The sequence below is a fragment of the Thalassophryne amazonica genome, chromosome 3, assembly GCF_902500255.1.
Source record: "Thalassophryne amazonica chromosome 3, fThaAma1.1, whole genome shotgun sequence".
Lineage (NCBI taxonomy): Eukaryota > Metazoa > Chordata > Actinopteri > Batrachoidiformes > Batrachoididae > Thalassophryne > Thalassophryne amazonica.
Window position 1 is genome coordinate 86,376,155 of NC_047105.1, and position 22,243 is coordinate 86,398,397.

Sequence of the window (22,243 nt, forward strand, 5' to 3'; positions counted from 1 at the left end):
TTGCTCTGTGAGACACTTGCACCGAGCAGGACTGGACTCTGGACAACATGGCACACACTCATGTTTTCTCCGGAGCTTTCATGTCCTGAGGACAAGAGTGATCAGATGTGATGATGGAAAGAGACGTGTAATAAACACCCTGCGGCACCTCTGCAGCATTTATCTCAGCTAAATCTTATTTCATGTGTCATCACACTTCATATACTTTTTTATTATTATTGTAAATCATTATTTATGTCTGTAAACTGTAATGAATTGTTTATTGTAGCACATTGTGGAAGTGAACTGCACAGTGAGCTGTCCGTGGTGCTGAATCCTTAGTCAGCGTTTAGCTCCACGTGCAGACAGCATACACTGTGACAAATTAAATATGTCCCTTAAATAAGGAGAAACACTTGATGAGAGCAGATGTACACATCAACAGATTCATATTGCTTTGAGCACTGCACCCTTTTCCTTCAAAAGGGAGCAAAAGCTACCAAGTATCTTTACATATTAGAAAAATATAACTCACTCACTCATCTTCAACCGCTTTCCAGGTTCGGGTCATGGGGTTAGAAAAATATAACTGACAAAACTCAGGTTGTCTGAGACAAACAGTGCAATGTTGTATGATATTTGACATGTCGGCATGTAAATACAAGAAATAAAATCTGATCTGATATTCTACATGATGTTCTATCTTTGAGACAGTATGTGGCTGAATCTTTGTGTAGTGTGTGAATGAAAGGTGCAGACATCACCTGTGCTTTTTAACAGCCAATGACAAACATAAACTTGCACTATAACACTGAGAATATGGAAGCAAAAAACCAGGGACCTTGGTGTATATTAAGCATTTTATGTGTAGATTTTGTTTTCAGCAAGATAGTTCCAAATAGGCATGGACCCTAGTTCACATTCAAATAGAACCACAGAACCGATACACATTTTTCATGAAATGTGTTGCAATTTTTTTTTTTGTAGGGATTGGGAGGTGACTTAACTGCCATATTTTCCGGAGCGTAAGTCGTTTACTAGGTTTGGGAGGCCCTGCGAATTATACTCCGGTGTAACGTATACTCCGGTGTAACTTATACTCCAGAAAACATGGTAATGAAAATAAGATTAGGCAATTTTTTACTTGGTGGCTGAGCATCTTTGAATTCTGACCTCACTGAGTGAAGAGTGAAAATTCTATGTAGGTATATCATGCTAATTGTCCTGATTACACTGCTCTGTGAAGCTTTTTTTTGTTGTTGTTGTTGTTTATTTTATTTATTTATTTATTTATTTTTGCATTCATACTTCCACAGCTTCACTGTGAGGTGAAACAAAAATGGGTTGTCTTAAAAAAAAGAAAAAAGAAAAAAAAAGAGAAATTCAGGTGTAAATAAATATCATGGTAAAACAAATACTGCCTGGCAGAAAATGACCAGTAAATTCTTTCATTCCTGACACTGAATGCAGTGTGCCATCTAAAATGCAAGTAAACCACCTGCAAAATATCAGTGTGGAAAAATCCTTTGCAATAACACAAATCTGGCACCTTATCTTTATTAACATTTCTTGCAGTGTACAGTGTGCCAGAGGACACACAGGAGCCCCAGGCCTAGATGTTCATCAGTTTCTTTCAAGACGATCCATCTCTCTGCTACTCCACCATGATGCTGTGTAACTGCTGATGCAACTGAAAAAGTTGTACTATGCACAGTTGTTGCAGTCACAGCAGAAACCTTCAGTTGTCATGATTGCTTTGATGGCTTCCCTCACTTGTCTCCTTCTTGCATGAAACTCCATGTTGTGAATTCTTTAATCCCCAGGGTGGAGCACCAAAGATCACATGGGTGCCCAAGGATTTTTCACCTTTTGAAGTCATAATAACACACTTATTTGACATTCAAAACAAATTTAATTTTCTTTGGATGAACCAAAGAGAAGTGGGTGGGGGGGGGGTGCATCTCTCATATCATTCCTCCCTCTCTTTAGAGCCCCTTTATACATAGTATGAATGTGGTCGAATTGCACATGAAGTGAAGCAGGAATTGTACACAATATGTGTAAAATCTTAACTGCCTCGCCTTGTACACCTGTTGCTACAACTATTTGTGCACACCAGTGGCTGAAAGACAGAGTGTGTGCTGTGAGAGCCCATTCGATCCCTCTCGAGGCAGGTGTTGGCCAAATTCCAGCTGGCACACACAAACATCTAACACCGCTCATTTAGCACTTAGAAAGTGTGTGGCCATTCACACTATTAGCACGAAAACAGTCAGTTGACGATCGCTTTCGAGATAGATCTGAAATTTGTCTAAGTGCCCCATGGGTGTGGCTTGCAACAGACACAGTGACACGTTGGTGTGTGTGCTGAACTGGCAGGGGGTGTGGCCACCGACAGGAGCAGCTGTGGAGATCTGTGGTTCTGGATGTCTCAGCTGGAGAACACATGCCAAGTTTGACGGATATGAACTAACAACTGCCCACCATGCGAGCATGTCTGCTTATGTGAACATTTTTTCCAAACATTGTAAGGTCATGGACACATTTTAAAGATGAGTAAAGATGGACAGCAGATGAGCTAGCAGATGAGCCATTTAGTGCATGATCATGTTGTGTCATGATTCAGCAGCACGAAATATACATCAATCTATTGGTTCATCATATTGTCACGAAAAGTGCAAAATTTTCATCATGGGAGCACGAATTTTTTCAAATTCATTCCATGACAGGTGAATGTTATTAAAAGTGCAGTTGTGGTTAGGGTTAGGGGAAGGAGTAGGGTTAGGCCATGGGTTAGTAATAGTGAGTTTAAAAAAACCCCGTCATGAAAATTTTAATCATTTTGAGACGGGAGGATGAAAAAAAAACATGAGACGTGGGCTCGAAAAAAACAGTTCGTTAATGTTTTCCAGGCAGGTAGACAACAAAGCAACAGGTTAGCTTGTGTTCACAACTATATTTTATTCACAATAATTTATATAACACCTAAATTGATCCTTGTTATTTCATTGGAGGATCGTATGTCACCTGGCATTGTTTATGTGTCCCATTGGATAAGGAAATAGCCTACTGTATGATTTATCAAAATTTTTGTGCACTTTGGTTCCATTTACCATTAGTTCAATACATTTGGCTCACTTGAACGACTCCACAGTTCAGTTCCGTTTATTTATATAGCACATATTCACAACTTAAGTCACTGCAAGGCTCTGCACATTTAGCTAAACTGGGCAGAGTTTGTTTTGCTGACAGCCAGCGATTTGAACAAGGTAATTGATGGTGTTAATTCTTCTAACACACACACACACACACAAAAACAAATCCACTATTCCGCAAGTTGTCTAGAAATGTTAGGATGAAAAGGATGAAGTTAGAATGACAACCTGGACAAATTTCTGATGTGATTTTTGACTGGACTGAGGAAGTACACAAACTGCTGACATCAAAACAGCAGTGACACACACCAAAATGTACTGTAAGTCCCATTTCTATTGTTTATAACTTAATAAAATATGAAATGACAATGATCTGTTTTAGCTGTTATATAAAACAAATAATGAATGTTTTTCATTCTTTCAATGAACGAGTATTTAATTCAGTGAAAGCTGGATTGTACCATTCAACTCGGCATTGCCTCATTGAATCAAACATTCCATCTTTCATCTCATGAAATATTCGTACCATTGAACTCAAACATTCATTATTTGTATATTATATATAACCCAAACAGATCCTTGTCATTTGATTGACAGACTGTACATCACATCACATAGGATTGTTCGTCCTATTGCATAGGACAATCCAGTTTGGTTCCATTTACCATTGACTTTGGTTCCATACTGTTTGCTCTATTGAATGACTCCACTACCTTTCTGTAAAAATCCGTCTGTGATAAGATGAAGCTAAATCCATTTTTCCATTAGAAGCTTATGCAGTGTTTTCTGGGACATCTAGCAGCTGTCAGTGTGAGCTCAGATGAAGAACTGCATGGGCAATGTTGGTTAGCGATTTTATTTTTTACAGCACTGAGGAAAGCAGACATGTGCTTTCACACACTGCTTCACTCCTCAGCGGCACTCGTTGAGTTCGTGGCTCGTCTGGCAGGTGTAGTGAACTGCTGTGCAGATGCAGAACTATCTCTGCCCCGCTGCTTTTGAATTCCTGTTCTCAGAAGTAACACTGGTCTAATTTTATATAAAATATCAAAAGACACAGGTCGATTTAGGTGTCATGTAACACAAATAGTGAGTGTTTCATGCAGTGTGAAGAATAATTCATTTACTGAAAGGTGGAATGTTTAGTCTCACCTCCTTGCATGGAGCATTCCATCTTCCAACTCCTGCAAATACTTTTACCATTGCACTCTTAAACATTCATTATTTGTATAACACATGCAGCAGGCTTTAAAAAAGGAAAAAAGTGATACCAGTAACGGTGGTGAGTGGGTGGGGGGTCTATGCCCAGTAGAGCTTTATGTCAAGTAACGCCCCTGTGCGCTCTCTCTCTCTCTCTCTCTCTCTCTCTCTCTCTCTCTCTCTCTCTCTCTCTCTCTCTCTCTCTCTCTCTCTCTCTCTCAGCGCATCTCTGTAATGGAGACCGTCGTGGACTCTCGCTTTTCCCCACGCAGGAAACGCGCGGGCTCACCGGACAAATAAGGCACCGGAGAGGACAAACAAACGCTGAGGGTTTTCCGTTGCTGGCTGAGTGCACCTGACACAGCCTCACAGTCTTCTCTTCTACTTCATCTCCTCCATCAACACATCTCCAAAAAGCAGATGCCCCGCTCGGGAAGTTCACTAACGGATACATCCTCCAACACGGCTGCAACCGATTTCTAGGTAAAACCCAAAATGTGTGTGTATATAATATATCTCCAGTTTGCTGCTTGGTGTTTGTGTAGATGAGGGTTTAGTGCGCGGTTGGTTCAAAGTGGGCGGAGAGGTGACTCATGTTGGAAGTGAAGCGCTGCTTTGGAGTCATTTGCAGCTGCGCCTTTGCGGTTTCAGCGTCGGTAAAGATGTTCTTTGGACGCTGTCGTTGTGCTTGTACACAGAGCAGGACTCTGTCAGGTGCTGTGAGGTCTGAAATGATGCGACGCTGTGTTTTTGCGCGCGGTAAAGGAATGCGTAACGGTCATAGGGAGCACGCTGGATCACAGCCACTTTATGCGCCCTCAGATTAGGTTAATGGCATGTTCGCTGTCTGCCTGCATGTGCACAGAAAGGAACACTCAGATGGGAAAGTTAAATCATATATTGCAGCAAAAGTGTGGAGGTTGCATTTTTATTTTATTTATTTATTTTTTTGCTTCAGTGTGGAGCATCATCACTAACTTTTCTTTAAGTCTCCTTGCAGAGGGTTACTGTAAAATCTGATTAGTTCAACTCAAACTGACTGCTTTAAACCCTTTAAGTTTCCATAACTCGTATAACTCCAGTATGCTAAGGTCTTTCTGACAGCCACAATGGAAATAAGTTTATCTGCTTTATTGCTTTATTCACTGCAATAACTGTTCTATGCACATGTACTGTTATTATCAAATAAATCACAACAGGTATTCCGGTGAAGTGCAGTAAGCTTGGTCAGTTTGTTTTTAAATTAACATATTCCTTCTGATGTCTCAAATTTAACAGTTTGAAATATTTTGCAATAATTCATAATGTTGCAGCTCATAAGAAATATTAAACAAACAAAACCCCACAATGGTCAGTGGATGTTGATTATCAACCCAATCTCATTAAGTCCAAAAAGTGATTTAATCTATTAATCTTGATTTTTGTGATGTATCACGAAATTTGAGGTGACACGGGGGGGAGGGGGGTAATCGTTGGGGGTTATGGTTAGGGTTACACTTAAAATTAATGTTCAAAGGGTGACTGCAAAATGTATTACATTTTTGTGACGGTCTAACAAAAAAAAAAAAAAGTGAGACTGGGCTACAACAAACAAAAACAAAAAACCAGAACCCATAAAATTATAATAAAGCCTAAAAAGTTCCAGCAAATTCCTTGAAATTTGCTGGACTTAAACTTCAGTCTGTGTACGATCATTCCCCAAAGCTTCAGTTATCTTGGTTGCTTTGCATAAAAGTCATGGTCTTTCCAAATTATGCTCCAAATGGTATAAGTTGTTAGTGAAATAGGTCTCCAGACCTGTTATGTCATGGAAGAACATGACTGCTGACATGAAGTGTTTTCTAGCACTGTCTCACATTCATCCACACACTCACTCACATGCAGCAACTTGGGGATTAAGGTCCTTGCCCAAGGGCCCTGAGTGATTTTGCAGTCTGGGAGGAATTTGAACTGAGGATCTTCTGGTTAACTACCAACTGACCATCACCTCCCTCTTGTATTATGATGTGTTATTTCCACACAGGGATTTTCATTTTTCATTTTGGTCTTTTCAGAGAGGTTTTTGTTTTGTTGTTGTTGTTATTGTGGTTTTTGGGGGGAGGGGGGGCAGTCATACTGAAGCCTCATTCTCAATTTCCTTTAAACTCACAGGATTGGAATTGTTCATATTTTGGAAAACCTTGTTTTAAATATAGCTGAATTTTCAAGTGCTTTAAAAAAACTTTTCCCTCCTTTGCCATACTTTCCTAATCTGTAACATTTCTGTGTAGCCTGTAACGTTGTAAATGTAGTGAAATCAACAGAAGACTGGAAGCACTGTTGTGCCAAAGTTGTGGTGCCTACAGTTTTTGTTTGTTTGTTTGTTTGTTTGTTTGTTTGTTTGTTTTTTGCACACATTGTTGGGCATAAGTCCCAGGGATTATTCCATCAAACACAAGATCAAATTTGTGGTCAGATTTCAGTTAGGCAGAATTCTATAACTTGTGAGCTTTCAGGATGTGTGTCTGTGAAAGTGAGAACAGAGTGTTGTTTATTCTACACACAAAAAAAAAAAACCTACACTGACTTCTTCATACACCAATGACCTGGTTGACCACCTCAGTCACAGCTGACAAACAGGATGAGTTCATCACAAAAATGTTTACTGATGCCATATTCTTTTTTGTTTATTTCCAGGACATAGGCTATCTGATACCTCCAGTTAAAAAATTAATAACTCTTTAATAACTCTCCAAAATAAGAGTACAGTCTTAAAGGAAAAAAGTGGGCAGTGTTGACAATAAAGTCGAATGTAATTCCTTTACCAAAAAAAAAAAAAAAAAAAAATACATTACCGAAGCAAAAGTTAAGACTTTGGTGACCATGGCTTAAACAGCAGAACAGATTGTGTGCTAACTCAAAAGCTGGCAGGTTGATTCCTGTGTCAGGTCAGCCATGAGTAATTGTACCAAGAAATTTTGCATGCAAAAGGTCATCTGGATATAAACCTCACATGGAAGTGAGAAAAATATAATAATTTAAGTTAGTTAATTCAGGTACATTAAATCATTCTAATATTTCTAGATAATTGTGAATACTGATAGATACTTACTACAAGATACTTCAAATTATGTGTTTCATGATCAGGTCACATTAATTAATGTAACACAAATTTATCAAGTTAAGTTTATTATATTCTGATATGTTTTAATACCTGTTATGTGAGTAAACTGAACTGAACTGAATGCCAGGTGCCATGTTTGGAGGAAACCAGGCACCATCCCTACAGTGAAGCATGGTGGTGGCAGCATCATGCTATGGGGATGTTTTTCAGCTGCAGGAACTGGGAGACGAGTCAGGATTGAGAGAAAGATGAATGCAGCAATGTATGGACACATCCTGGATGAAAACCGGCTCCAGAGCGCTCTTGACTTCAGACTAGGTTGAATGTTGATCTTTCATCAGGATGATGACACAGCCAAGATATCAAAGGAGTGGCTTCAGGACAACTCTGTGAATGTCCTTGAGTGGCCCAGCCAGAGCCCAGACCTGAATCCAATTGAACATCTCTGGAAAGATCTGAAAATGGCTGTGCACCGACCCTCCCCATCCAACCTGATGGAGCTTGAGAGGTGCTGCAAAGAGGAATGGGCAAAACTACCCAAAGATAGGTGCATCAAGCTTGTGGTGTCATATTTAAGAGGATTTGAGGCTGTAATTGTTGCCAAAGATGCATCACCAAAATATAGAGCAAGGGGTGTGAATACTTATGCACATGTGATTGCTTAGTTTTTTATTTTTAATTAATTTGCCAAAATGTATTCCCCCCCCCCCCCCCCCAACACACAATTTTTTTTTTTCACGTTGTCATTATGGGGTGTTGTGGGTAGACGTTTGAGGGGAAAAAAATGAATTTACTCCATTTTGGAACAGAATCTGACCATGCGTGCTCAGCAGTTAAGCCGCAGCTGTTGAACTCCCTCAGTTGCTTCCAGAAGAACTGTGTCTGTCCAATCATCTCTGCGATTTCAGGGTGGTCCCAGGGCAGCTTGTGTGGGTATCCCACAGGGAATGTCAGATCCTCATTTTTGTTTACAGTCACACAGTGTAGTTTCATTTGTTGTACTCCCCACACAAAGTATTGTCATGATTCTCACACATTATGAGTTGCGGGGACTACATTGCAGGGAATGCAACCCCAATTCCAGTGAAGTTGGGACATTGTGTAAAATGTAAATTAAAACAGAATATAATCATTTGAAAATCTATGGAGCTAAATCAAGGCCAAAAGTTTTGTAATCTGAAAATTAAAAAAGATTGAAAAATTAATTTTGAAACTGAAAATTCAATGATTGTTCTTGAACTTTATAATCATTTAAAAAGTATTATTAAAATAAATAATAAGTTTAAGATATATATTTTTCAGTTTAAATAAATTTTTGATTCAGCTCTGGAATTATTTTCATTCATGTTTCTTTTTTCACCTTCAGATCTTTTTTCACTTTCAGTTATTTTTTCAGTTTCAAACCTTTTGGCCCCGTTCTGGCATGGGAGGGCGTGGCTTCGATTGAGAGGGGTGTGGAATTGTGAGTGACAGCAGAGCAATCAGTCCTCACATGATGTTGCTTTCAGGAAACATGGGTACTTCGATAGATATTGACTCTGCTCCCGTCTCCATCATGGATTACTGCACGGCTGGCGCGTGAAAGAAAATAGAGAGAATGAAAGCTTATTATGAGGCTTTAAACCCTTGAGATAAAGCTGTTTATTGTGATCGATGTGTAGCAGTGGGTTCAGTGGATCCGTATGTTGTAACGGATAGTGAATTTAATGACAATGTAACAAAGTGGACGGCAGTTTCACAGCTTATCCAAGCAGACCGCTGGTAAATCCAAATCCCAAGCCAGAAGAGCGCTCCGGCTACCGGCGGTGTGAAGAAGCCTTGCCGTTACAGACCCGGCACTGAGGCGCTGAGAGAGATCCACCGCTACCAGAAATCCACCGAGCTGCTGATCCACAAGCTGCCGACCAGGTCAGCCTCGCCGGCCTCCTGCAGAGCATCACAGCGGAGCTCTGAAAGTGGAGGTCGGTCTTAAAGTCCTGAGCGATTTCTCTCACCAGCTGCTGGAAGGGCAGCTTGTGGATCAGCTCGGTGGATTTCTGGTAGCAGCGGAGTGCCACAGTGGCGCGCCTCTTCACACCACAGGTAGCCGGAGCGCTCTAGCGTGCAGCTTAGGTCTGTTTGGTTCTGTCCATATTAAAGCTTCCTTCAGATCTGCTGAGCCAGGTCTCTCTGTGTGTCACTTAGAAAGTTCGTAACACTCCACTGCAGCCTGTAAAATGAGTGACCTGCCTCATTTTCATGCAGCCATGCGGCAATGCTGCGCTGCGTTCACGGTCTTGTGTGGATTTGGGACACATTGTTTTTTTTTAGGTATAGGCGTTAAACTTTACAATCTTGCATATTTTCCAGTTTTTAAACTTCAAAAATGACCAAGAGTGGTCTAGAATTACTTGTAATAGACATCTTTAGGATCACTTTATTTACAGGTATCAAGACAATACAGTGGAGAGAAAGTGTTAAGTCATTATCTATTAAAGTACCCACATTTCCTGAAAGCAACATCATGTATGTGAGGACTGTTTGCTCTTCTGTCACTCACATTTCCACACCTCTCAATTGAAGCCACACCCTCTCATGCCAGAACAGGGCCAAAAGTTTAAAACTAAAAAAATAAGATCTGAAAGTGGAAAAAAAAGATCTGAAGGTGAAAAAAAGAAATATGAATGAAAATAAATTATTTGATCAAAAAAATTACAGAGCTGAATCAAAAATTTATTTAAACTGAAAAATATATATCTTACACTTATTTTTATTTTGATAATACTTTTTAAATGATTATAAAATTCAAGAACAAACATTGAATTTTCAGTTTCAAAATTAATTTTTTTCAATCTTTTTTTATTTTCAGATTACAAAACTTTTGGCCTGGATTTAGCTCCATAAAAATCCTCTTCAACCTATATTCAATTGAATACACCACAAAGACAAGATATTTAATGTTCAATGTGATAAACTTTATTGTTTTTGTGCAAATATTTGCTCATTTTGAAATGGATGCCTGCAACATGTTTCAAAAAAGCTGGGACAGTGGTATGTTTACCACTGTGTTCCCTCACCTTTCCTTCTAACAACACTCAAGTGTTTTGGAACTGAGGACACTAACTGTGAGTGTCATGATTGGGTATAAAAGGAGCATGCCCAAAAGGCTCAGCCGTTCACAAGCAAAGATGGGGTGAGGATCACCACTTTGTGAACAAATGCATGAAAAAATAGTCCAACAGTTTAAGAACAATGTTTCTCAATGTTCAATTGCAAGGAATTTAGGGATTCCATCATCTCCAGTCCATAACATAATCAGAAAATTCAGAGAATTTGGAGAACTTTCTACTAAAACGGGAAAATTGACCCGACCTGCATCTGTTGCCTCTGTGCATTCTAAAAGGAAGAGACTGTGCAGACACAGTCTCACTTTACGTCGTTTCCGCCGCGGTTGGCGTGTGTTTACCATAGAGTGTGTGGCGTTTACTCTTGATGAAAAATACATGTTTTTATCATCGTAAAACCGCCTACAGCAGGATTGTTTTCCACCGGCGCGGCTCCACCGAGGCCCGAGGCGCCAGCGCACATCCACCGGCACGGCTCCACCTGAAGCCCGAGGCGTCAGCGCACATCCACCGGCGCGGCTTTACCGAGGCCCGAGGCGCCAGCGCGGAGTTATCTGACCATGGGTCCGAAGAAGGCACTGACGGCGGAGGAGGGAGACGATATCAAAAAGTCCCTGGACTTTTTGTCTGAGGAAATCTCTGTTGTTAAAATGCAGCAGAAATCCATTATGGAACTGGTGGAAGAAGTGAAGGCTCTCCGGATCCAGAATGCCGAGAAAGACCGGCGTCTGGTGTACCTGGAGAACCGTGTTGCGGAGTTGGAACAGTACACAAGGATGAACGACGTTATTATTACAGGAATTCATATTAAACCTCGATCCTACGCACGGGCGGTGTCAGAAGACAGCGGAGGGGAGGCCAGTGAGCAGGAGGCCAGCTCAGTGGAACAACAGGTGGCTGACTTCCTGCAATCTAAAGGTATTCAAATGGACTGTAATAACATTGAAGCGTGCCACCCCCTGCCCAGGAGAGAGGATGGAGACAAGCGAGCAGTTATAATAAGGTTTGTCAACAGAAAACATAAAATGGCATTGTTAAAACAGGGACGGAAACTCAAAGGAACAAACGTATTCATCAATGAACATCTGACCAAAAGAAATGCAGACATCGCCAGGAAAGCTCGTTTCTTAAAAAAGCAGGGAAAAATTCAACAGACATGGACATCCAACTGCAAAACATTTATCAAATTGAACGGAACACCAGAACAAGCGAAGGTTATGGTAATCGGGAACATCGAGGATCTGGACAAATACGACCAATAAGGTATGAGGACACAAACACATCACAACACCATGACACAGACCAGAGGAACCTATTCATCTACTATATCATCTACATCTGGAGACAAGAAGGATATAACTCAAAGGATTGCTGATCATGGAAAACTAGAACTGAGAACATTTAAATACACAGACCACAATGTACTGGACTTGGAGCACGATATAGACCCGGACAATAATTTCTTCTCAAATATCAATGACAGTTGTTGCTATTATACAGATGAACAGTTTAATCGGATCATTAAAACGGATAACAAATTATCAATAATCCATTTCAACAGCAGACGTCTATATGCAAACTTTAACAACATTAAAGAATATTTAAGTTAATTTAAAAAATATTTAACATAATTGCTATATCAGAAACATGGATCAATGAAGATAAAGGAATGGATTTTGAACTGGATGGATATGAATTTAATTGTGTAAACAGAAAGGAGTGGAGGAGGAGTGGCTGTGTATGTGGATAAGAACATGGATTATAAAATAGTAGACAATATGACAACTGTGATTGATAACTTATTAGAATGTATAACTACTGAAATATGTGAAGAAAAAAGCAAAAATGTATTAGTCAGCTGTATATATAGAGCACCAGGATCTAGTATTGAAACATTCACTGACTGTATGGGAAAAATGTTCTCAAAAACTAATCAAAAAACTGTGTTCATTTGTGGTGACTTAAATATTGATCTGCTCAATCCAAATAAGCATAAAATAACAGATGAATTTATCAATATAATGTACAGTATGAGTTTATATCCAAAAATCACCAGGCCAAGCAGAATTACATCCCATAGTGCTACCTAATTGATAATATATTCAGCAATGATATTGAGAATAACACTGTGAGTGGATTATTAATCAATGACATTAGTGATCATCTACCAGTTTTCATCATTTATAATAGAAACCATCGGCGGAATCAGCCAGAGGAGAAAATAAAATACAGGCGAGTGCGGACAGAGGAAAACATGAACACACTAAAGAAGGATTTACAGGAGCAAAACTGGGAAAAGGTATACAGTGAAAGTGATGTTGATAGTGCATATGAAACTTTTTTACAAATATTTACATCATTATATGATAAAAATTGTCCAATTAAACAAGACTACAGAAAACAAAAAATCCAAGCTCGACCATGGATGACGAAAGGGTTACGAAATGCATGTAATAAGAAAAATACACTGTATAGAGAATTCATAAAACTAAAGACTAAAGAGGCAGAAAATAGATATAAGAAATACAAAAATAGATTAACTAATATTATACAGGTATGTAGGAATGAATATTATAGTAACATATTATATAATAACAAAAACAATATTAAAGGAATATGGGATATATTAAATAGCATTATCAAAAATGGTAATAAAAAACAGAGTTACCCTCAGTATTTCATTGATAATAATATCAAGAAGGAAAATAAGGATGAGGTAGTCAACGGTTTTAATAATTTTTTTGTAAATATTGGACCAAGCTTGGCAGAAAAAATTCCCAATTCCCAACCTGAGGATTGGGATAATAATCTCATAGAAAGAAATCCCTGTTCAATGTTCCTTACAGCAGTGGATGGAAAAGAAATTATAGACATTGTGAATAACTGTAAATATAAAACATCTACCGATTTAAATGAAATTGATATGGTGGTGGTAAAACAGGTCATTGAATGGATTGTAGAACCATTAACATACATCTGTAACTTATCATTTCAAACCGGTAAATTTCCCAATCAAATGAAAATAGCTAAGGTTGTGCCGCTGTGTAAGACTGGGGATAGACACCACTTCACAAATTATAGACCTGTTTCTTTGCTTCCACAATTTTCCAAATTATTAGAAAAGTTATTCAATAATAGATTAGACAAATTCATAAATAAACATAAATTACTTACTGATAGTCAATATGGATTCAGAGCACATAGTTCAACATCACTTGCATTAATAGAATCAATTGAGGAGATTACAAACGCCATAGACCACAAATTACATTCAGTTGGAATATTTATAGACCTTAAAAAGGCTTTTGATACAATCAATCATGACATATTAATCAGTAAACTTGAACAGTATGGGATTAGGGGGTTGGTGTTGCACTGGGTGAGAAGCTACTTAAGTAACAGAAAACAGTTTGTGAAGTTGGGGGAATATACATAATCATGCTTGGACAATGCTTGTGGCGTCCCACAGGGGTGAGTATTGGGTCCAAAACTGTTTCTAATTTATATAAATGATATTGTCAATGTTTCCAAAATATTAAAATTAGTATTATTTGCAGATGACACAAGCATTTTTTGTTCAGGGGGGGATTTGCAGGAGTTACTGAGGAGGATCAGTATAGAAATGGGAAAATTGAAAATATGGTTTGACAGAAACAAATTATCATTAAACTTAAGTAAAACAAAATACATGTTATTTGGCTATTGTAATACAGACATACAGGTTCAGTTACAAGTCGAGGGGGTAGATATTGAAAGGGTACATGAAAATAAGTTTCTGGGGGTGATAATAGATGATAAGATAAACTGGAAGACTCATATAAAACATATACAAAGTAAACTGTCAAGAAGCATTTCAGTTCTAAACAAAGCGAAACATATTCTGGACCACAACTCACTCCGCATTCTTTACTGCTCACTGGTTTTACCATATTTACAGTACTGTGCAGAGGTATGGGGTAATACTTATAAAGGTACAACACAATCACTATCAGTAATGCAGAAAAGAGCTATAAGAATTATTCATAATACTGGCTATAGAGATCATACAAATCCACTATTTTTACAATCCAAAATCTTAAAATTCACAGACTTGGTTCATTTTCAAACAGTACAAATCGTGTATAAAGCAATAAACAATTTACTTCCAGCAAATATTAAAAATATGTTTTTAACAGATCAGGGGATTGCAGTCTGAGGGGGAAATTTAATTTAAAGCATCAGTGGGCACGAACAACATTAAAAGGTTTCTGTATTTCTGTCTGTGGGGTGAGGATGTGGAACAGATTGGAAGTGGGGCTCAAGCAATGTCCAAGCATGAACCAGTTCAAACAGCGGTACAAAAATATGTTTTTTTCTAGGTATAGGGAGGAGGAAGGGTAATGAGGGTTAGGGTGTTTTTGTTTTTCGCTTCGGCTTGTAAATATATAGTATTTTGTATGTAAGTAGGTATTTGTAGGTGTATATTTATGTTTGTGTATATATGTGTGTATATGTGTAGGTGTATATTTATGTTTGTGTATATATGTGTGTATATGTGTATGTGTATATATGTGTATGTTGTGATATGTATATGTGTATGTATGTTGAGATATGTATATGTGTATGTATGTATATGTATATGTGTATATATATTGATATTGGTTTAGGTGTGTAGGAATCTATGTGTATATGTGGCAAAGGGTATTATTGGTTGTGGGGAAGAAGGGGTAGGGATAAACAAGCTGATGCTTCACCCTACCCCTTTTCGGACATGTTGGGTACACAGTAGGAACTTTTTTGTTGTTGTCTTTACTGATCTATCTTGTAATTGTTGTTGTATCAAATGTTCGAAATAAACAGTTTTCATCATCTTCATCATCACGTAAGCGGCAAGGCCAAAAACCAACATTGAACGCCCGTGACCTTTGATCCCTCAGGCAGCACTGCATTAAGAACAGACATCATTGTGTAAAGGATCTTACCACGTGGGCTCAGGAGCACTTCAGAAAATCATTGTCAGTTAACACAGTTTGTCGCTACAAGCGCAAGTTAAAGCTCGACGATGCAAAGCGAAAGCCATACATCAACAACATCCAGAAAGGCCACCACCTTTTCTGGGCCTGAGCTCATTTGAAATGGACAGACGCAAAGTGGAAAAGTGTGCTGTAGTCTGATGAGTCCACATTTCTAATTGTTTTTGGAAATCATGGATGTAGTTTCCTCTGGACAAAAGAGGAAAAAGACCTCCCCGATACCAGCGCAAAAGTTCAAAAGCCAGCATCTGTGATGGTATGGGGGTGTGTTAGTGCCCATGGCATGGGCAGCTTACACATCTGTGATTGCACCATCAATGCTGAAAGGTACATCCAGGTTTTGGAGCAACACATGCTGCCATCCAAGCAACGTCTTTTTCAGGGACGTCCCTGCTTATTTCAGCAAGACAATGCCAAGCCACATTCCGCATGTGTTACGACAGCGTGGCTTTGTAGTAAAAGAGTGCAGGTACTAGTCTGGCCTGCCTGCAGTCCAGACCTGTCACCCAAAAAGGTATAGTTTGGACTATCTATGACTGAATGTTCTGGTGTTATGAGGTAAAACCAGCAAAAATTGTGACAAAGGTCAGTTTCAATTTGTACAGGGGTCAAAACTTAAAGTTGCTCCAATTTTGGTAAAAAAAAAAAAAAAAGTTGCAAATTATTGGGTGAGTTAATAGCATTTTAAAAAGGAATAGTTTGCACCATCTTTCATGCTTTGTTATCATGTTACCAGGTAACGTGGCATATGTCATAGAATCCAATGGACGTTGACCTTGTTTGACCTTTACATTGGAGACCAAACATTCAACACAGTCAAAACTATTCCATGCTGTTTTTACCCCATCACTCCAGAACATTCAGTCATAGATAGTCCAAATTATACCTTTTTGGAATCACTATGATCAAACAAATAATGTGATATAGTTTTAAACATGATTGGAGCATTTAAAAAGTTTGACCCCTGTGTAATTCTTTATTGACCCCTGTAGGTCATTAGAAGTCAGCTCCAAAATGGCCCCATCTCTGAAAATAAACTTAGTAAATTTAGAATATGTGTGCCAAATCTGATGCACAATTGCTTTGCTATGCTGCACCACTACAAGTATGTAAATGGATTGCATTTATGTAGCACTTTCCCATTTAAAGCTCTTTCAGTTTCTGCTTCAGATGGAAAAGTTCTTGGCAGTGACATTCACATCTTTGGGTCCTCGGCTTTTTTGATTGAGAGACGCTTGGGAAGAGCTTATAGAGTCATAAGGATACTGGACAGAGATGTTTGGAGATGCTGATAACGTTGCAGAATGAAGGTCCAAGTCTTTAGGGTCCTGGTGCTTCCTGTCTTACTGTGAGACTTAGAAGCTAACCAGTGACCTAAATTGATGACTGGATGTCTTTGGTCTCTTTGGAGGATCTTTACAGCTGGACAGCTAGAATGACTTTGTATCGAATGGATGGTTACCTAGGGAAGCAAAGATGGATTGTGAGTGAACTTTAGCTGTGACATGTTGGCCATGTGGCACGTTTCTCTGTGCAAGATCCAGCATACAGGTGTCTCAGTGTTGCTGGAGAAGGCCATGGGAACAACTACTTTTCATGTGGATAGATGATTGCTTTTGAGACGTGGGGATGGACCTCATGTTTGTCTAGGTGTTTCATCCAGGGCCCAAGGTGGTTCTGTGGGGTTGTGAATGCAGTGACATATGTCCACAATGCATAATCCTAGACTTGACTTCAACATTTATCCTTATATTTTGTTTCCATTACATCATATAAGGCAGTGGTTCCCAAACTTTTTCTGCCAGGCCCCCCTTTGGCCAATCAAAATTGTCTCAGCCCCACCCCCCCACCCCCACCCTTGACTGTACACATCAACATGTAAATGTATGACAAACACACTCAGTCACAAACTGCTATTGTTTATAGAATAAACCTCAATGAAACTTTGAACTTTTGTAGAAATAACAGCCACAGCTTTTTACTGTTTTTTAAAATTCTGAATGTCTGAGGATGAACAATTCCCTGTGAATAAAACACTGAACATCTTGAATATGTTTTCTTCCAGCCCTGCAATAAGTCAGTGGCTACAGTGGGCTTGTTTTGTGCCACAGATCTTCCCTTGGGTGCAGCTGTAAAACAGCCACCCTCAGTTCATTATCAGTGTCCAATTTTGATCTGTACTTTGTCTTGATGGAGGCAACAGCAGAAAAAACTGATCTCACACAGGTAGGATGTGGCAAAAGGGAGTAGTGTAGTCAAGGCTCTCCTGCCCAGCAGTGGGTACTCCTTCTCCACTCCGACCCAAAATGCAGACAATGTCTTGGACATGAACTCCAGTCGCATCCTTGAGTCTGAGGTGACATCAACAAACTGCTCTTCCTCTGCTGTGCTAACGTCATCAGCTGGAGTTGCACTGAAGGGGTCTCTGATCCAGTCATATTTTGATGAATCTTGCACTGGAAAATACTTTTGGAAATGTGTTTTAAGGGTAGAGATGATGTGTTTTTTCATGCATGGGATCACTGTGTTCTGCGGCTTGTGGGCAAGCTTGTTACCCTCCTCCTCTAGGAAGATTTTGATCTCATCCCGCAAATCAAACACCCTGGATAAAACCTTCTGCCATGACAGCCACCGGGACTCGCTGTGGAACAGTACAGCTGTGTGGTCGGAGCCCATCTCCTCACACAATGCAGAGAAAATCCAGGCTTTGACAGGTCATGTTTTGATGAAGTTTACTGTGGCAGTAACGTCGGTCCTAACATCATTCAGCTCAGGACTCAGCTGTTTGGAAGCAAGCGCCTCTTGGTGTATCATGCAGTGCGTCCACTGCACGTCCGGGAGATGCACTTGATGAGCGCCTGCAGCCCTCCCCGTCTCCCAGCCATTGCTTGAGCGCCGTCTGTGCAGATTCCCAAACAGTCCTCCCATTTTAAATCAGCATCTTTCAAGTAAGTGTCAATGATGTTAAACAACTCATCCGCAGTGGCCCTGTTTTTTACAGGTTTACAGAAAAGCAAATCCTCACTATCGATGAATCTGACATATGTTATTAATAAACAGTCCTTGCTGCTATCTGTGGCTTCGTCCACCTGCAGAGCAAAACGGTTGTCCTGTACCTTGTCATTGAGCTGCTCCTCCATATCTTTTGACATGTCATAGATGTGCCTTGCAGTTGTATTGTTTGATAGAGGGATAGTCTTTAGTTTATTGGCGGTTGTTTCATCAATCATCATGGAAACCATATCAATAGCTGCAGGCAGTATTAATTTCTCAGCGATGGTGTGTAGTTTTTTACATTTTGCAACTCTGTAAGCTACTTTATAACAGGCAAGTTGCGTATTTGCTGTAGAAACAGCTGCGTTTGGAAACCTACTCTGTTGTGCACGACAGCTGAGAAGTTTCTTCCTGAAGAACTTCTGTGTGTGTGCAGGATGTAAGGTCTCTAAGTGGCGCTTTAGCTTGTTTGGCTTCATGCTGTCTGAAGCTAGCACTTTGAGGCACAGCACACACTGTGGTCTCTCTTTGTTACCCACCGTTTTACAGGTGAAGCAGAGGGCAAGATATGAATCATCATATTTTCTTGAGTTTGCTTTAGTATTGTCTGTTGCAGTGTCATCGTTGCCCTTACGTTTCCCTAGCGGTCCGCTGACGATTGCCATGGTTTGCTAGCCATCTAACACAAAGTATATTGTTTGTATTTAGCCTTGTCGCGGACTGCCTGCAATGATGCCACGCCCCACTCCCCAGGGGTGCGCACGGCCCACTTTGGGAACCACTGATATAAGGTATTAACTTGTACTTACTCAGAATAATGTGTGAGGTTCGCACTGTCTCCAGGCACATTGTTCTGATATAAAAACTAATTCATGTCTGGGAAAAGGCTTCTGAAAAGATTTTTATGTTTTCTGTGCGAACATATCGTTTATGCATGTGGCCCCTGATGACCTAGTTTAGCTCTACGGTTGGATGATTTCATGAATTTTAGTTTAAGCAAACCGCAATCATTTTAGGCTCTTCAACAGATTTTAAAGAGACACACCAGGGTTTTGTAACATCACTCCTCCTTTCAGACACGGTAACTTCAGTCTGATTGCACAAAATCAGATGAAGCAGTCTTCCAGCTCTGCTCCCTCACTTTTCCGCAGCATGTTTGACTACAGCCAGTGTGGAGAGGCGAGGAGGCAGAGCAGCTACATTAACATCTGTTTGACCTAAGCATTCATAAATTAAATAGTGACATGAACAATGAGAAGAATCTGGTCCTATTTGACACTTTGTTGGAGCTAATCAAGATAAAACAATAATGTATTTCCAGCCAATTTCATCACATTGGTTCTTCTGGCCAAGGGCACAATTTAGAACTAGAAACTGGGGGGACAAAGTGCGAGGCCCGCAGGGCCGAAGCCCATAGGCCAGGGGTGTGGGGGCCGCTTTAGGCCCCCAGAAGCCAACGGTTTCTAGATAAGCTCAGATGCATTCTCAGCATCCAGAACAGTAATTTTAATGTTTTGAGAAGACCATAAAGTGGACACCATTTGACTTATGCAATTTGAAACTGTGGATATAAGTACTTTATTCTGAGAATAGCCAGCATTGATTTTATTAACATCCTGGTGTAAATAAGGTATCACCACTTGTAGAACTCAAAAAGAATGATAGGTTGAGTTTTCATAAAAAAAACAAACAAACAACTGCAATGTGGTAAAATGTATTCAGAAATATGAAAGAACAGGCTTTTAATAATTATTAACTATTGCATACTGTATTTTTTTTGTCAAGACTTGTTTTTGCATAAGTTTGAAAAAACAACAGATCATAAGTTTAGGATAAATTATACTCAACAAAAATATAAACGCAACACTTTTGGTTTTGCTCCCATTTTGTATGAGATGAACTCAAAGATCTAAAACTTTTTCCACATACACAATATCACCATTTCCCTCAAATATTGTTCACAAACCAGTCTAAATCTGTGATAGTGAGCACTTCTCCTTTGCTGAGATAATCCATCCCACCTCACAGGTGTGCCATACCAAGATGCTGATTAGACACCATGATTAGTGCACAGGTGTGCCTTAGACTGTCCACAATAAAAGGCCACTCTGAAAGGTGCAGTTTTATCACACAGCACAATGCCACAGATGTCGCAAGATTTGAGGGAGCGTGCAGTTGGCATGCTGACAGCAGGAATGTCAACCAGAGCTGTTGCTCGTGTATTGAATGTTCATTTCTCTACCATAAGCCGTCTCCAAAGGCGTTTCAGAGAATTTGGCAGTACATCCAACCAACCTCACAACTGCAGACCACGTGTAACCACACCAGCCCAGGATCTCCACATCCAGCATGTTCACCTCCAAGATCGTCTGAGACCAGCCACTCGGACAGCTGCTGGAACAATCGGTTTGCATAACCAAAGAATTTCTGCACAAACTGTCAGAAACCGTCTCAGGGAAGCTCATCTGCATGCTCGTCGTCCTCATCGGGGTCTCGACCTGACTCCAGTTCGTTGTCGTAACCGACTTGAGTGGGCAAATGCTCACATTCGCTGGAGTTTGGCGCGTTGGAGAGGTGTTCTCTTCACGGATGATGCAAAGAAGATGTGTTGCACTGCATGAGGCAACTGGTGGTCACACCAGATACTGACTGGTATCCCCCCCCCATGAAACAAAACTGCACCTTTCAGAGTGGCCTTTTATTGTGGACAGTCTAAGGCACACCTGTGCACTAATCATGGTGTCTAATCAGCATCTTGATATGGCACACCTGTGAGGTGGGATGGATTATCTCAGCAAAGGAGAAGTGCTCATTATCACAGATTTAGACTGGTTTGTGAACAATATTTGAGGGAAATGGTGATATTGTGTATGTGGAAAAAGTTTTAGATCTTTGAGTTCATCTCATACAAAATGGGAGCAAAACCAAAAGTGTTGCGTTTATATTTTTGTTGAGTGTACTTATCATGAATTTAATTTTCGAAGTGGCACTAATGACAACACTCATACTGAACATAATTTCGCTTGCACAGACTGATTTTGGAGATCAAGCAATAATTGCAGATAGCTTTTCTGATTTCCTTTTCTAACTTTCAGAATTTAGTAAATTAGCATATGGTCCATTGATACTTATGTGTAGACACTAGTCCCTAGAGGCAACTGTTTTTGGTTTCAAATCTGGGCAAATGCAGTCCCAGAAAATTCCGAATGTGACAAACAAGAAACAGGTGTTGTAAACAAGTCAATGCTGCTAAAAATACAAACATGCAGAAACAAAGATACTATTCTGACATGGTTTTGCACATAACACTGGCATAGTATGTTTCAAGTACACATATATGTCAGAAGGTGGGGGGGACATACCATATTCTGTCCCCCCGGTTGAATAGGTGGGGGAGACATGTCCCCCACTAAATTGCGCCCATGCTTCTGGCACATATCATCATGTGAAATGCTGCAGTGTCTTAGTAGGTTGCAGCGTCTCATTATGTTAAATTAGCAGTGGATTTAGGTCTTTCTCCCCTCTTAGCACCGCTTTTGTGTGACCTGAAAAACAGCCTAAAAAAAGCGACTGCTGTCCACGGCCTCAATTTGTTCCAACTAATTAAAAAAAAAAAAAATCTGAAAACTTTATCACGTATGATAACTGAGGAGATTCATATCGAGCTCCTGTCTCACTCTCTAGTCCATTTTAGCG

The 22,243-nt window shown here is 39.8% G+C and overlaps 1 protein-coding gene across 3 annotated transcripts in view; it reads left to right on the forward strand.

Moving 5' to 3' along the window:
- Positions 1 to 4,495: 4,495 nt before the first annotated feature.
- The window catches only part of dlgap4b (discs, large (Drosophila) homolog-associated protein 4b), a 529,323-nt gene continuing 511,575 nt past the window's right edge, over positions 4,496 to 22,243 (forward strand). For all 3 annotated transcript variants that reach the window (XM_034167027.1, XM_034167029.1, XM_034167030.1), the window contains exon 1: positions 4,496 to 4,817. The gene's annotated coding sequence lies outside the window, so the exon portion shown is untranslated. The remainder of the gene's footprint in view (positions 4,818 to 22,243) is intronic.